Source organism: Grammomys surdaster, unplaced genomic scaffold, assembly GCF_004785775.1.
Source record: "Grammomys surdaster isolate TR1022 unplaced genomic scaffold, NIH_TR_1.0 125950, whole genome shotgun sequence".
NCBI lineage: Eukaryota > Metazoa > Chordata > Mammalia > Rodentia > Muridae > Grammomys > Grammomys surdaster.
In genome coordinates this window covers 1,697,070-1,712,528 of record NW_021620771.1, presented here as the reverse complement: position 1 = coordinate 1,712,528, position 15,459 = coordinate 1,697,070, and the positions used below count along the sequence as shown (strand labels likewise).

The 15,459-nt window shown below is 42.3% G+C and overlaps 1 pseudogene; it reads left to right on the top strand.

Moving 5' to 3' along the window:
* Positions 1–5,076: 5,076 nt before the first annotated feature.
* LOC114609230 lies at positions 5,077–6,258 on the top strand (annotated as a pseudogene).
* The last annotated feature ends 9,201 nt before the right edge of the window (positions 6,259–15,459 follow it).

Below are 15,459 nucleotides of genomic sequence, written 5' to 3'. Positions count from 1 at the left end.
ATCAAAAACTCTCTCAAACGGTCTGTCTGGCTCAAACGGTCTGTCTGGAGACTTGTCTCCTAGGTGATTCCTATCAAGTGATTCCTATTCTGTGTGACAGTCACCACACAGAAAATCTTAAGTTTGTTACATAAATGTCATAAATACAATTTGGATTCAATTGTATTAAAATGTTTATAAATGTTAGTTTTAGCCGGGCGGTGGTGGCGCACGCCTTTAATCCCAGCACTTGGGAGGCAGAGGCAGGCGGATTTCTGAGTTTGAGAGTTCGAGGCTAGTCTGGTCTACAGAGTGAGTTCCAGGACAGCCAGAGCTACACAGAGAAACCCTGTCTCGAAAAAAACAAAAAAAATAAAATAAAATAAAATAAATGTTAGTTTTTCTACCACTTATTAAGGAAAAAAATATGTGAAGGTTGTTAACATTCTGAAGATGAAAGCCAATACACTGGTATAAAACTAAAATCCAGTCCTCCATTTGAAAAAATGTGCTTTTCTTAAGCTCTGATCTATGCCAAGCAACATTATAAAATGTGACCTAATGGACAAAGAGTTTATCAAGTTTATCAAGATGTGTACTTGTATTTTTGCTGTTTATCAGGCTTTTAATTACTTGTAATAAGTCTTAATGACACTCAGACTTATTTATTTTATTACTCTTCTGACCATGTGAGCACCAAGCATGCATGTGGTGCACAGATAGACAGGCAGGCAAAACACTCACACACATCATGAGTCTTTATATTTTTAAATAAAAATGAAGGACCCTAGGAACTCCTGAAAGGTTCTGTCTTAGGGTTTTACATGGTGCTGTGAACAGACACCATGACCAATGCAAGTCTTATAAGGACAACATTTAATTGGGACTGGCTTATAGGTTCAGAGGTTCAGTCCATTCCAAGGTGGGAACAAGGCAGCATCCAGGCAGGCATGGTGCAGGAGAAGCTGAGAGCTACATCTTCATCTGAAGGCTGCTAGCAAATACTGATTTCCAGGCAGCTAAGCTGAGGATCCACACCCACAGTGACACACCTACTTCAACAAAGCCACACCTCATAATTGTGCCACTCCCTGAGCCGAGCACATACAAACCATCACAAGTCCCTAAGAGAAAAAAAAAAAAACAAAAAAAACCTCCTAAAGAATCAGTTTATCTTGACAGAAAAAGAAGAAAAAAAGACAAGAGAAGAGAAGAAAAGAAAGGAGGGGCTGGAGAGGTGACTCAGTGGTTAAGAGCACTGGCTGCTCTTCCAGAGGTGCTGAGTTCAATTCCCAGCAACTACATGGTGACTCCTGAGCATCTATGCTGAGATCTGATGCCCTCTTCTGGTGTGAAGACAGAGCACTCACATACATACATCTTTTTAAAAAAGAAAAAAAAAAAAAACTTACTTCAGGGCTACCACCTACATGATCTTAAACACCCAGCAGGAATGCATAACTGAAAATAAAAGAACTGGGAGCAATATTTTAAGACCAAGGAGCCCCTCCCCCAACTATTATAAAGGACTCCCACTCTCCCCTCAGCTGTGTCCTCTCTCTAGACACTCCTTGCAGTGTATCTCAACAGAGTGTTTTTTTGTGACTCTGGGCAAATTCTCTTCATCACCTATGTCACCAATCCTCTCTAGGACACTTCACACATCAAGAGTGACTGTTTCAATTTACACATGGATAAAAACAGATGCCATGGCCAGGCGGTGGTGGCGCACGCCTTTAATCCCAGCACTTGGGAGGCAGAGGCAGGCGGATTTCTGAGTTCGAGGCCAAGCCTGGTCTACAGAGTGAGTTCCAGGACAGCCAGGGCTACACAGAGAAACCCTGTCTCAAAAAAACAAAAAACAAACAAAAAAAAAAAACAGATGCCATTTAGTAATTGGGGAAATATTTTTCTTTGTTTCAGCTAGCTCTTCCTTTAATAATTGAGTCTTGATATTTTTATTTACTTTTGGTGTTTGTTCTTGTTGTTAGTCATATTTCTATTAGCATATTGTCTTATTGACTTACATGGTGTCTGTCACTAAGGGCTTCTCCCCTTAGCTTTGTCTTGAATTGTCTTCATTTAGTGGTGTTAGCCACAAGTGTTAAATTTTAATCTTTCTCTTACTTTTGTCCTTATTATCACAGTTGCAAAAACCCTTTCCTATGCTGATTATAATCACAGTAATTCAATTGTTCTTCTGGGTCTTTTATGGATTCTAGCCAGCCAGCCGCCACGAGTCAACTGAGTTCACCTGAAAAGAGGGCTGGGAATGAATGGTGGATGGAGGGCAAGAAGAGATGAAGCCAAGACAAAGGTCTCTGATGACAAAGGCTCAATGCTTTAATGTTCAGCTTTCAATTTAAAGGGAAAGACCCGGCCCGAACCCTTCCTAGTTTCAGCCAGGAGATGGGTGGGATAATCCGTTCTTGGCCACAGGTCATGGCCGGAGATGTCTCAAGGCAAGCCCAGGGGCAATTCTTCTTTCAAGTTCCGTGCAGCCTAGGTGGGTAACTCCACCTAGGTCCTTATCACTTAGTCTGTTGTGGTAAACAAGGTCTCTCAGGCCTGCTCAAGGCTGGGGAAGGACACAATTCCCCCTTTTTAGTTTTATAAAATATGAGCAGTGTCAGCAGCTAGATGGGGTACAATACTTCATCCCATCTGGGGTACAGAGTGGCTGAGCGACCATGCCTGGCTTAGGTTGGCATCTATATTGCTCCTATATTACCTGTCTTTGAGGTAATACATAGCATATTGATGTATCCCTCTGCCTTAGGTTTATAGGCACTCAAGACACTCTTACCCGTCTTTGAGTAACCAGATCTCTTACCCATCTTTGACTAATCTTTGGCACACTCTTTCCCAAATAGACCAAAGCCACATTCAAAGGACCTGTGGGCATGCAATCAATGTAGTTCTTCATAGCGATGGATAACTGCCATGATGAATAGCTGAGCTTGCTGAGAGAGATCCTGTGTGAAAGCAACCTAGCTGCTTGAGACACAAAGTTCAAAAGGTTTAAAGCAACATGATTTATCCAAGCAATGTAGAAAATAAGGTTGGGCCGAGCGGTGGTAGCGCACACCTTTAATCCCACGGCCAGGACTATACAGAGAAACCCTGTCTCGAAAAACAACAACAAAAAAAAAGGTTAGAAGTGGAAATGTTCCAGTGTCTAATCCAACTGCTGGTTGACAGGGATTTAGACACAAAGTCTGGCCACCATGTATAGTGATTGGCTTTAAGTATTGATGGAGACTACATGCCAGGTTAAATCAGCTGGCAGATAAGGATTTTGAGCCATCTTCATCATCAAAATCACAATTAGGCTCAAAATCTGTGTCCACTTGACGGACCAATCTTTCAGGCAGCCATCAGGCTCCATTTTTTCTGAGAAAATGCAGACCAAGCCACGATCCCAAATTAAAACAGGGTCGGGACCATTCCATGTATTAGTTAGGGGGGGTCTCTCCATTTTACCCTGGCAAATGAGCTGGAAGTGACTGGATGCCAGTGGCAATCCACTGCAGACTGACCCTTAGCATCAGTTTGCAGAAAATTCAAAACAAATAACACAAAAGCAAGATGTGCTTTTGGTGACCTTGAAGGGTATAATTCCCCTCCTTTAATTTTAAGGAGCCAACTTTTTAGAGTGTGGTGTGCACGTTCAACAATTCCTTGTCCCATTGGGTTATAAGGAATTCCAGTAATATGGATAATATTAAATTGTCAACAAAACATCTCAAATGTTTTGACTGCAATAGCCAGTTCCATTGTCTATAATCTGATATGAAACACCAAGCATAGAAAAATAATGTAGGCAATAACTAATTATAATTTTTAGTTGCTTTTCTTGTTAAAGCAGTTGCAACTAGAAACCCTAAAGTCACATGTACATATTTTAATTTTCCAAAATCAAAAATGAGTAACATCCATTTGCCATAATTGATTACATATAAGTCCTCAAGGCTTAACACCATTATGAAAAATTTGAGGACACTGAGAACAAGTTTTTGCAATTTAACTTGCCAAATTACTGTCTCAAGCTACTATTATTTTGATGGTGTAAAGAATAAGATTGTATGGCCAATTGATTCTGTAAGGTCTATAATTTGCCTGGAATACAAATCTGCTCCAGGCACTCCAATGAGCCCTTAAATGTCTTATAAAGTTAAAGAACAGTACATGTTTCTTAAATTAAACTGTATTTGTATAAATAACTGTAAAATTTGATAATTAACAATATCTAAAAACAGAACAATTTTAAGCAATTATAAACCATGAGCCATCTACTGGCTATGAGCATACAAATTGAAAGCTTGATTTTTTAACATTTCAAATAGTGGCTACAGTACATAATTATTTGTGCTGAAGCAGAGGGAGCAACTGATGAACAGCTGTCTTGGTGGAGCTCCACAGAAAACGGAAAAGGGAGAGTATCCTGAAAATTTGGTAAGTAGCAAACTATATTGATACTAGCACTAGTGGTAGTTAATTTTTGGAGGCCGTGTTTGCAGGAAGTGTGTTTAAAGGGGTACAGTCTAGGTCGATTAGGTGTTGACCCTATCTTGCCTAGGAGGTGACAGCAATTATGGGACAGAAGAATTCCAAACAGGCATTTGCCCGAAGCTTGCAAGAGCTGCTTCAAGCAGGAGGAGTGGGATTTTCAAATAGTGTGTTAGAATTCTTGGCAGAAATAAATTCATGCTGCCCATGGTTTCCACAAGATGGAATTTTGAATAAGAAGACCTGGCAAATAGTTGGAGAAGTTTTGAGAACTACCCACGCAGATCCTAACACCCTCTGCCTCTGGGAGCTCATTAGAGATGTTATTGATAATAAAATTGATAGAGAGACCTTGCAAGCATTAGCTGTTGCCCAGGCACAGCTTGAAGAGTTCCAAGAACGCATATCGGAGAGCGCTTCCACCAAAAGGGGCGCTCTCAACTCTAAGTCGGAAAAATAGACCTAGTGCACCTTTTGCAGATTCTGATGATGAATTAGACCCAGAGGAAGGTGCTGATTTAAAGGAAAGGGCTGCCAACTATCACAATGAGGTTTGGCCTCCCTATGTATGCGCCTTCCGCTCCACCTATGGTCCTTGATGCAGCAGAAGCTGTCCAGATGGACATGAAGGTGTATAAATTAGAGATGGAAATTAAACTGCAGAAATTGACTAACAAGCTGCAGGAGTTAAAGTGTCTGTCAAGTGCCAAAAAGAGCAGTGATGTTGAAATGTGCCAATCGCCGTTAGAAAGAGCTGCTAATCAGGTCTGCAGGAATGGGCAAGACACATCGGACGTGTTAGCTTTTCCTGTGATTGATGTAATTGACCAGAATAGAACAACAAGACAATATCAGGCATTAGAGTTTAAAGTGATAAAAGAGTTGAAAGCAGCTGTGGCACAATACGGGCCTACTGCCTTCTTTACGCAAGCTTTATTGGATACTGTGATAGAGGCTAATTTAACACCCCAAGATTGAAAAACTATTTGTAAGGCAACCTTGTCCAGAGATTACTTGCTTTGGAGCTCCGAATGGCATGATGCCAGTAAGAGAACCGCTGTGATGAATGCTCAAGCAGACAATGCAGATTGGGATATTAACATGCTTCTAGGAGAGGGTCAATACAAAGGTAACGCTAATCAGGTTGAGCTGCCTGCTGGAGTGTACGCACAGATTGCAATGGCTGCTCGCTGTGCTTGGAATCAATTACCTACTAAAGGGGGTCCTAGTGGAAATTTATCCAGCATCAAACAGGGTCCTGACGAATTTCAGGAATTCGTGGACAGGCTTTTAAAGGCAGCTAGAAGGATCTTTGGAGACCCTCAAGCAGAAATTCTTTGTTACACAGTTGGATTACAAAAATGTTAATGCGGATTGCCTCGCAGCTATCAGGCCATACAAGACAAAGACAGACTACATGGATACATTCATCTTTGCACTGAAATTGGGCCCTCATACAATCAGGGTCTGGCCATGGCTGCTGCTTTTCAAGGGACCACTGTACAAGCAATGCTTGCACAAAACCGTAAAGACAAAAGATGTTTTAAATGTGGAGATCCAGGTCATTTTAAAAATGGCTGTCCCAAGAAAAAAGTCACAAGCAAGCAGTCATGTCAGGTGACAGAAATTTGTCCTTGGTGCAAGAAGGGTTATCGTTGGGCTAAGAACTGTAGATCAAAAACATTCAGAGCAATCCCTTGTCGGGAAACGAGTGGCAGGGCCAACCCTAGGCCCCCAGGAATCTACAGTCAACAGCTTATGGGGCCATGAAGCTATTGCCAAGTCAGGGGAATCCATTTCAGAACATATTAGAGCAACCCCAGGAAGTGTAGGACTAGACCTCAGTTCCACCATCCATGCGGTAGTAACACCAGAAATGGGGGTTCAGACGCTGCCTACAGGAGTTTTGGGGCCCTTGCCTCCAGGGACATGGGCATTACTTCTGGGCCGAAGCAACAGTATTGTAAAAGGATTACAAATCTATCCAGGTGTTATAGTGACTATGAGGGAGAAATTAAAATCATGGCTGCTTCCCATGACATTGTAACTGTACCTACTGACAAGAGAATTACTCAACTTGTCTTGGTCCCTTTGCATCCGCTCCCTTCCAAATTTGTTAAGAATGATAGAGGACAAGATGGCTTTGGTTCCTCTGATGTGTACTGGGTCCAATCTATCACCAGCAAAAGACCTAATCTAAGTTAATAATTGAAGGAAAAAGTTTAAGGATGAAGGTACTGGGGCTGATGTAACAATTATTAGAGGACAAGATTGGTCTTCAGCTTGGCCTTTATCTGATACTCTCACTCACCTTTGGGGGATTGGTTATGCCAATAACCCGAAACAGTTCTAAACTTCTAACTTGGAGAGGACAAATTCAGCCCTATGTCATGCCTATAACCCTCTTGGGAAGGGATCTTTTGTCACAGATGGGTCTTATGATGTGCAACCCTAATGAAGTAGTGACTAAACAAATGCTAAGACAAGGATTTTTGCCTGGACTAGGAAAAGGTCAAAGTATTAAAACTTTTGAAGCACCTAAGCCTCATTCTACCAATAGAGGTTTGGGGTATTTTCCATAATGGCCACTGTCTTGCCTTCATCCGATGCTGATAAAATTCAATGGCTTAATAATGTCCCAGTGTGGGCTGATCAGTGGTCTTTGTCAAAAGAAAAAATACAAGCTGCTTCATTGCTTGTGCAGGAGCAATTAGAGGCAGGACACATAGTAGAATCTCAGCCACCTTGGAACACTCCAATATTTGTTATCAAGAAAAAATCCAAAAATGGTGACTGTTACAAGATCTAAGAAAGGTTAATAAAACCATGGTACCTATGGGAGCTTTACAATCTGGGCTCCCATCTCCAGTAGCCATTCCAAAAGGATATTATAAAATAGTGTATTTTAAAGATTGCTTCTTCACCATTCCCTTGCATCCTTGAGATTGTAAAAGATTTGCTTTCAGTGTTCCTTCTATTAATTTTAGAGAGCCGATGAAAAGGTATCAATTGATAGTGCTTCCTCAGGGTATGGCTAATAGCCCTACTTTATGTCAGAAGTGTGTAGCACAAGCCATTGAGCCTGTAAGATGGCAATGGCCAATGATGTACATCATTCATTACACAGACAATATTCTTTTAGGGGGAAAAGATCCTCAGGACTTGCTTTTTTATGTTATAGAGATTTACAGCAGGCATTAGCTAACAAAGGACTACAAATAGCTCCTAAGAAGGTTCAAACTCAGGAGCCTTATAATTATTTAGGCTTCAGACTTACAGATCAAGCCATTTGTCCCCAAAAGATAATCATCCACAGGGACAGTTTAAAAACTTTAAATGACTTTCAAAAGCTGTTAGGTGATATCAGTTGGCATTGTCCCTATTTAAAGCTTACTACAGGAGAATTGAAACCTTTATTTGATATTCTCAAAGGGAGTGCCGATCCTACCTCCCCTCAATCCTTAAACTCAGGATTGCTGGCCTTACAGAAAGTAGAAAGAGCCATTGAGAAACAATTTGTTACTTACATAGATTATTCCTTGCCTCTACATTTGTTGATTTTTAATACAACTTATACACTGTGGGACTGTGAAAGGGTATTCTGGGTCATGGTAGGGCGGTCACCTAGAACCCCAAGACTCTGCGTGCGAACTGGCAGGAGTTCGATGTGCCCCAAGAACCCAGGGTCCTGAAAAACATTCTGGTCTCCATAAAACTCAGTCAGGTAGGCCGGCCATTACAGCCCCAGCCAAAGTGCACAGGTAGAGGCCCTAGGGATTTACATACTAATGAAGGCCAGAGGGTGGAGCAACTTAAGCATGCCTCCCCAGATCCTCCCCCTTTCTCCCTCCCTATATAACTCAGGACTGCCCTGAGTTTTACGGGGCGTACTTCCAGATCCATCCACCACCCGCCATGACAATAAACCTTTTGGAACCAAGGACTTCGTGTTATTGGGGCCTGCCGCCACCAAGCCTCCAGGCTGCTGGAACATTAGACGTTGGTCTAATGGTCCCGCATGTGGGACCTGTCACAGCATGGAAACCCACTGGGACTCCACAGTTGCGCCCCTCAATACACCTACAGGATTGTTATGGCAAAAGGCTCCACTCATGTGAATACATTCAAGGACTTCCTCTAAATGTAACATCCTGCCATATGAGGCAGTAGCCCATGATCATACTTGAAAAACAGGCATTGATTTAATTTGGCAAAGAGCCAGACATCATTATTCAGTCTTTTAATACAGATCAGGATACTTGGTTAAAGCAGCATAGTTATACAGACTGGTTGCTTGCTCAAATAGGATTTAATGGCATTATAGACAATCATTATCCTCCAGATAGATTGATACAATTTTTAAATGTGCATAAGGTTATATTTCCTAACATGACTTCTTTGCAGCCTTTACATGATGCTCTTTTAATCTTTACTGAAGGCTCCTCTAAAGGACGAGCAGGATCTCATAAATAATCAACAGGTAGTCAGAGACTCCTGGACTCTCTGCTCAGCAGAACTGACAGCAGTTCTGAATGTTTCAGTCTGTAAATGATGCTTTTAATCTTTACTGATAGCCTATATATGACTCAGTATGTCCCCTTGTTATAAACTTGTGTATTTCAGTTCAACAGCTGGATCTCTGTTTTCACAACTACAAAACCTCATTCTTACTAGAAAAAAATCCCTCTTACATTGGCCATATAAGAGCTCATTCTGGTCTTCCTGGACCTTTAACCGCAGGCAATGATCGTATTGACAGAGCTTTAATAGAAGAACCCTTAATTTTGGATCCTGTTGCATTGGCTAGACAAGATCATAGTAAATTTCATCTCTCTAGTCACACCCAAGCCTCCGACATAAGATCACTAAGGAGCAGGCTAGAATGATTGTAAAGCAATGCCCTAACTGTCTTACTTTATTTCCAGTTCCCCATTAATCCAAGAGGCCTTAAGCCCAATCATATTTGGCAAATGGATGTAACCCATTATACAGAATTTGGAAAATTGAAATATATACATGTCTGTATTGACACTTGCTCAGGATTCCTTTTTGCTTCTCTATACACGGGAGAAGCCTCTAGAAATGTAATTGATCATTGCTTACAAGCCTTTAATACTATGGGATTACCTAAAGTCATCAAGACAGTCAATGGGCCAGCCTATACTGGAAACAACTTTATATCATTTTGTAAAGAATTTGGTATTGAACATAAAACTGGAATTTCTTATAACCCAATGGGACAAGGAATTGTTGAACGTGCACACCGCACTCTAAAAAATGAACTCAATGAACTCCTAGGCTAAGAGTCTCTCCACGTGGATCAAATGTGTAATAAAAGCACAGATCCATTGTGCCCTTCCCGCGGCATTGAACAGGCCTGAGAGACCTTGTTTACCACAACAGACCAAGTGATAAGGACCTAGGTGGAGCTGCCCAACATGGCTGCATGGAACTTGAAAGAAGAACTGCCCCTGGGCTTGCCTTGAGACTGAAGACCCCCGCAGAGGAGAGACCCTCTCTCAAGTCTCAGAAAGTCGCGACCACCCAGTAATCTGCTTGAGACACCATGTACCGGAGCAATTTGCGAGGTTGTTTATTAGGGCGTGACAACTAGTTGCCGGTCAATTCGTATGCCCACGCAGGAGCTGAATTGACCCCGACTGCCAGTTTGAGGGGTGTTTTTAAAGGGAAAAACCACAAACCAAGGAAATGAGGAGGGGGTGAGGGGGTAGCTAGGGTGGTATAACATAAAAATAGTGGAACATTCCAAAGGAACCCAACCTACATGAGTCAGGATCAGATGAAAACTCTCTGTACACTTATCTTTCTCAAGAATGTAGTCCTGCCCTGTCACTTCGGCCTTGCCCTGTCACTATGGTTCTCAGCTTGGTTCCACCTGACTAAATTGCATTCTTTCCTTTCTCTTTGCAGGTCGGCCAGTTCCAGTAATGGTGACTGGTCTTTCCACATTCCTAAAGAAAGCCTAAAGAATATTTTATATCTAAAAAGGATTCTATATACCCAGTATCCATAACTTTTCCCTCTACAAGACATCTCTGGCCGTGACCCACATGACTAAGAACGGATTATCCCACCCATCTCCTGGCTGAAACTAGAAGGGTTCGGGCCAGGTCTTTCCCTTTAAATTGAAAGCATTGAACATTAAAGCATTGAGCCTTGATCAGAGAACTTTTGTCTTGGCTTCATCTCTTCTCGCCCTCCGTCTGCCTTTCGTTCCTAGCCCTCTTTTCAGATGAACCCAGTTGACTCTTGGCCACTGGCGGCTATAGTTGCGAGCCACCATGTGGTTGCTGGGAATTGAACTTAGTTGTGAGTCTAGCCTTTAACAGCTAAGCCATCTCTCCAGCCCCAACTATCTATTTTTATTGGAATTTTCTGTGCCACAATCTGCTTAAGATATAACTGAGGTCGCAAATATTAAAGATATTGCCTTTGAATCTTTTCTGGAGCAACAAGCACTCCAAAATCTTAAAGCTTGTTATACGAGAGCAAAGGCTTGCAGAAAAACTCTTTCAGAGAGATCAGCCAATAAAATGCACAATGAATAATATACATTGAGAGATTCAAACACTTTAACCTTTTGTATTAAAACAAAATTTAATATAATGTACAAGCAAATTCACTTGCAAGTCAGGCTGTAGTGTCTCATTAGTTTTATAGTTTGATTAAGTAACCAATTCCTTTTAGCTGAGTATCAGATAAAGGCCAATCTTGTCCTCTTACTCTAGAACAATCCTTTTGTTAGCAGGCACAGATACAATGCCATGGAGGGAAGCAGGCACAATTTTACTTCCTCCAGCATAATCATTATCTCTAACTCCTGGCCCATAAGCTGTTGTGAATTTGAATGTCTTTGGGTCTCCGGCTGATGCAATAAACAAGGCAATAAACAAATTCTGTAAAACACCTTTCTAGAGGTGGTCATGGTGACCAAGACAAAAGGACTGTCTGTCACACAAGCTTCTGCTGCACTCACTCTGTGCATATCTTAATTTACATGTAAATGTTCTTAATCTCGGCCTATATCCTGAGGCCTGGCCCAAAGGTTATCCTTCCTGCATCAAGGACAATTTTCTGGCAAGAGACCTTGGTGACCTGATTGTTGCTCTTGCCTTTGTTCCTGGAAGTCATTTTAAAAATGATCTAAATTTCCACGTCTTTACGGTTCTGTGCAAGCATTGCTTGTACAGTGGCCCCTTGTAAGGCAGCAGCTATGGCCAGACCCTGATTGTATGAGGGCCTAATTTCAGCACAAAGACAGATGTATCCATGTAAGTCTGTCTTTGCTTTGTATGGTCTGATAGCTGTGAAGGCAGTTCAACCTGATTAGCATTACCTTCATGTTGACCTTCTCCTAGAAGCATGTTAAGATCTCAGTCTACATTGCCTGCCTGAGCATTCATCATGGCGGTTCTCTTGCTAGTTAGTATCACTCCACTCTGAGCTCCAAAGCAAGCAATCTCCTCCTGACAAAATAGCCTTGCTATTCAACTCTACCTGCTCTATCCTTTTCTCAACCATAAACATGGGTGAGTCAAAGAATTCCAAACTCACAACTGAACTGCCAACTGCAGTTAATGGAAAAGTGGCAGTTTAACTATATTTTTAAGTTTCTTTTGCAACATTAGAGTATAACCATAATTTTGAGAAGCAAAACCAAAAACAATGTAAATAATCTATTTTCTCTAAAATCAACACCAAGTGGATTACTTTCATGTTACAAAGTTTTGCTGCCAACTTATGAATGCATGATAGTGCAGCCTTTAATATCTCATTAAAGAGACATTGTTTAGCCGGGCGGTGGTGGCGCACGCCTTTAATCCCAGCACTTGGGAGGCAGAGGCAGGTGGATCTCTGAGTTCGAGAGTTCGAGGCCAGCCTGGTCTACAGAGTGAGTTCCAGGACAGCCAGGGCTACACAGAGAAACCCTGTCTCGAAAAAACCAAAAAAAAAAAAAAAAGAGAGACATTGTTTTAAATCTTTTATACATCTAGTTTCTGAATGACTCCAACCCTGAGTTACCAGTTTTAATCCAACTTTCTGTTACCAAAATTGTAAATTTTTAATCAAACCCAATAACTTATAAGCCAATAATCTATAACCAAGACATGAAGAACATATTTACACTTTTTAAAGTGTAAAATCAGAAACAAAATGAAGTGGCTACATATCTTATATATTTAGACCAAACAAAATTTCTTGCTTTTTCTAGCTGTTAATTTCAAGAGAAAAGCACCTTGTCATAGAGATTTTTCTGGGACAAACAACTCTTAGCTTCCTTATAGAATCTAAAAAGCTGCTGGTCCCTTTTAAAACCAGTTAGTCTGACAACCAGTTCCTGGAAAAGCTTTTCCAGCTCAGCTCTACTCTCAGCTACAGGTGTAGGGTAACTTATCAACCTCTGCTGTGCATATTAAGACTGCCTTTAAAACCAAGTTAAACTAGCCCAAGGGGTGGATAGGTAGCAGCTTTAACCATTTGTGTTTTGAACATGCAACATAGAACATTTAGACAATGAAACAAAAAACAAATTGACACACGTGGACATTGGCGTGCCAAGAACAGACAACAGACAAAGACGTCTAGGAGCCAAAGAGAAACTCAGGATGTCTCCTGACTTTCCTCCTGTTCCTAGGAGAGCTCTGAAACAGCCTTTCCATTCTTCTTTGCTGACACAGCTCAGAAAGGACAACTGCTTTTCTGAACCCCTTTCTTTCTCTCTCATATTCGAGATCTAGCTCTTCATCTCGTTCTTCAGGAGATGTAGCAGGAAGCTATTGTAACACCTCAGTGCCCTGCTTTCTTAGGTTTCCTTCTTTTTCTAACCCTACCCTTCTCACCTGAAGCAGCTCTTGCAAGCTTCGGGCAAATGCCTGTTTGGAATTCTCCTGTCCCATAATTGCTGTCACCTCCTAGGCGAGATAGGCGTCGGGTCAGCACCTAATCGACCTAGACTGTACCCCTTTAAACACACTTCCTGCAAACACGGCCTCCAAAAATTAACTACCACTAGTGCTAGTTTCAATATAGTTTGCTAATCACCATATTTGCAGGATACTCTCCTTTTTCCGGTTTCCATGAAGCTCCACCAAGACAGTTGTTCATCACTTGCTCCCCGGTTTTCAGGTTCCTCATTGAGGTGTCACTTGTAGCTGGCCAGCGGCCACGAGTCAACTGGGTTCACCTGAAAAGAAGAGGACTGGGAACGAAAGAGGGACAGAGGGCGAGGGACGGAGGGCGAGAAGAGATGAAGCCAAGACAAAGGTCTCTGATCAAGGCTTGGTGCTTTAATGTTCAGCTAAACATTGGTAAACAAGGTCTCTCAGGCCTGCTCAAGGCCGGGGGAAGGGCACAATGGATCTGTGCTTTATTACACATTTGATCTACGTGGAGAGAATCTGAGCCTAGGAGTTCATTGAGCGTTTTTTTTCATCCAAATAGACTGTCATAACGTCATTTTCTGAATTATCACTCCTACCCCTAGTGATCTAAAGTACCAGGGATGGGGACATCTTTAACAAGCATTTAAGTCTGCACTGATAGAACTCCCCTCTAGCCCTCACTCAGCACCCCCTTCCTGATGCAAGTGTTAAGATGAAAGTGGTGTCTGAGGACTACGTCCCACTTAAGATCTTGGCAAAGACTAAGTATCTAGGGACTCTGACCTTTCAACCCCAATCCTAACCACTCTATCAAACGGATCTGGGCCAGTAAGATGGCATGTAGGTAATAGTGCCTGCTACCAAGTCTGATGACCCGAGTTTGATCCCCTGTAGGAAGGATCGAGCCTACTCATACTAATGAGTCTCTGACCTCTACAGGCACAGCAAGGCACCCCTCACATCCACACACACTAAACAAAATGGGATCAATTTTTTCAAAAGATAAGTGTGCCTATATCCCCAAGGCTGTTTAAGAGAATCTTTGCGGATTTATGAAAGGAACGTGATTTATCGTCTCCCAACTCTTTGTCAACTGAAACTTGTCCTAATCCCACATCTGGTCTCACAGAACAGACAGATCCTGTGAAGTCAAATTCTTCATCCAGTCTGACACATGTAATTCTGGAGAAAGAACAAGGGCACTGCAAGAGGAAGCATTCGTATGGTCTCTTTCCACCGATAGGATAACTAAGTCTACTAAGGCAGGACTCTGGAGGAGGCACACTATGAAAGAAGTCAGGGCTTCAGGGTGAAACTAATGTCCTTTAGAAAAGCTACTAGAGCCTGCAGTGGTGGCGCACACCTTTAATGGATTTCTGAGTTCGAGGCTAGCCTGGTCTACAGAGTGAGTTCCAGGACAGCCAGGGCAACACAGAGAAACCCTGTCTCGAAGGAAAAAAAAAAAAGCTACTAGAAATGTATATAAACAACTGTAGTCGATGAAAGTTTGAGGCATTTTAAGAGAGCTTTTATTTTATGGACGTTCAATTGCATCCACGCCCCTCCCACAGCTCTTCAGAGGAAGCTCCTTGGAAGAGGGCTACTCTCCATCTCCTTGGTAGCTTTTAAGGGTGTTCAAATCTCAACCCTTGGGGTCACACTTTTTCAGTTAGGAAGACAATGTTAGTGTTAACTCAGGGAGTACTGTTTCCTCGAGTTCCCTGCGCTCCCCAAAAGTGAGATCCCCGCACGGGGTCGCGCAACTAGTCGGGGTAGTACCTAAACCCTGCAGTGCCTCATCCATCTTTTGGGTGAAAAAACTTACTACACGGACCAGAGAGTGTTCCTGATTTTTTTTCTCCGAAATACTTGGTCCCGGTTCCTACAGAGAACCCTGAGTCTTCTGTAGTTTTAACGTCATAAGCACCCCCAAACTTCAGTCACCGCTCCTCCACAGGACGGCGCTCCCCTCCAACCAGAACCAGACAACGCTGGGACAGCTTCGCATTTCTGCCGCAGCTACGCCGCGGCGCTTCCCACAGTGCCTCGGGGTGCGCGCGGGCTCCTG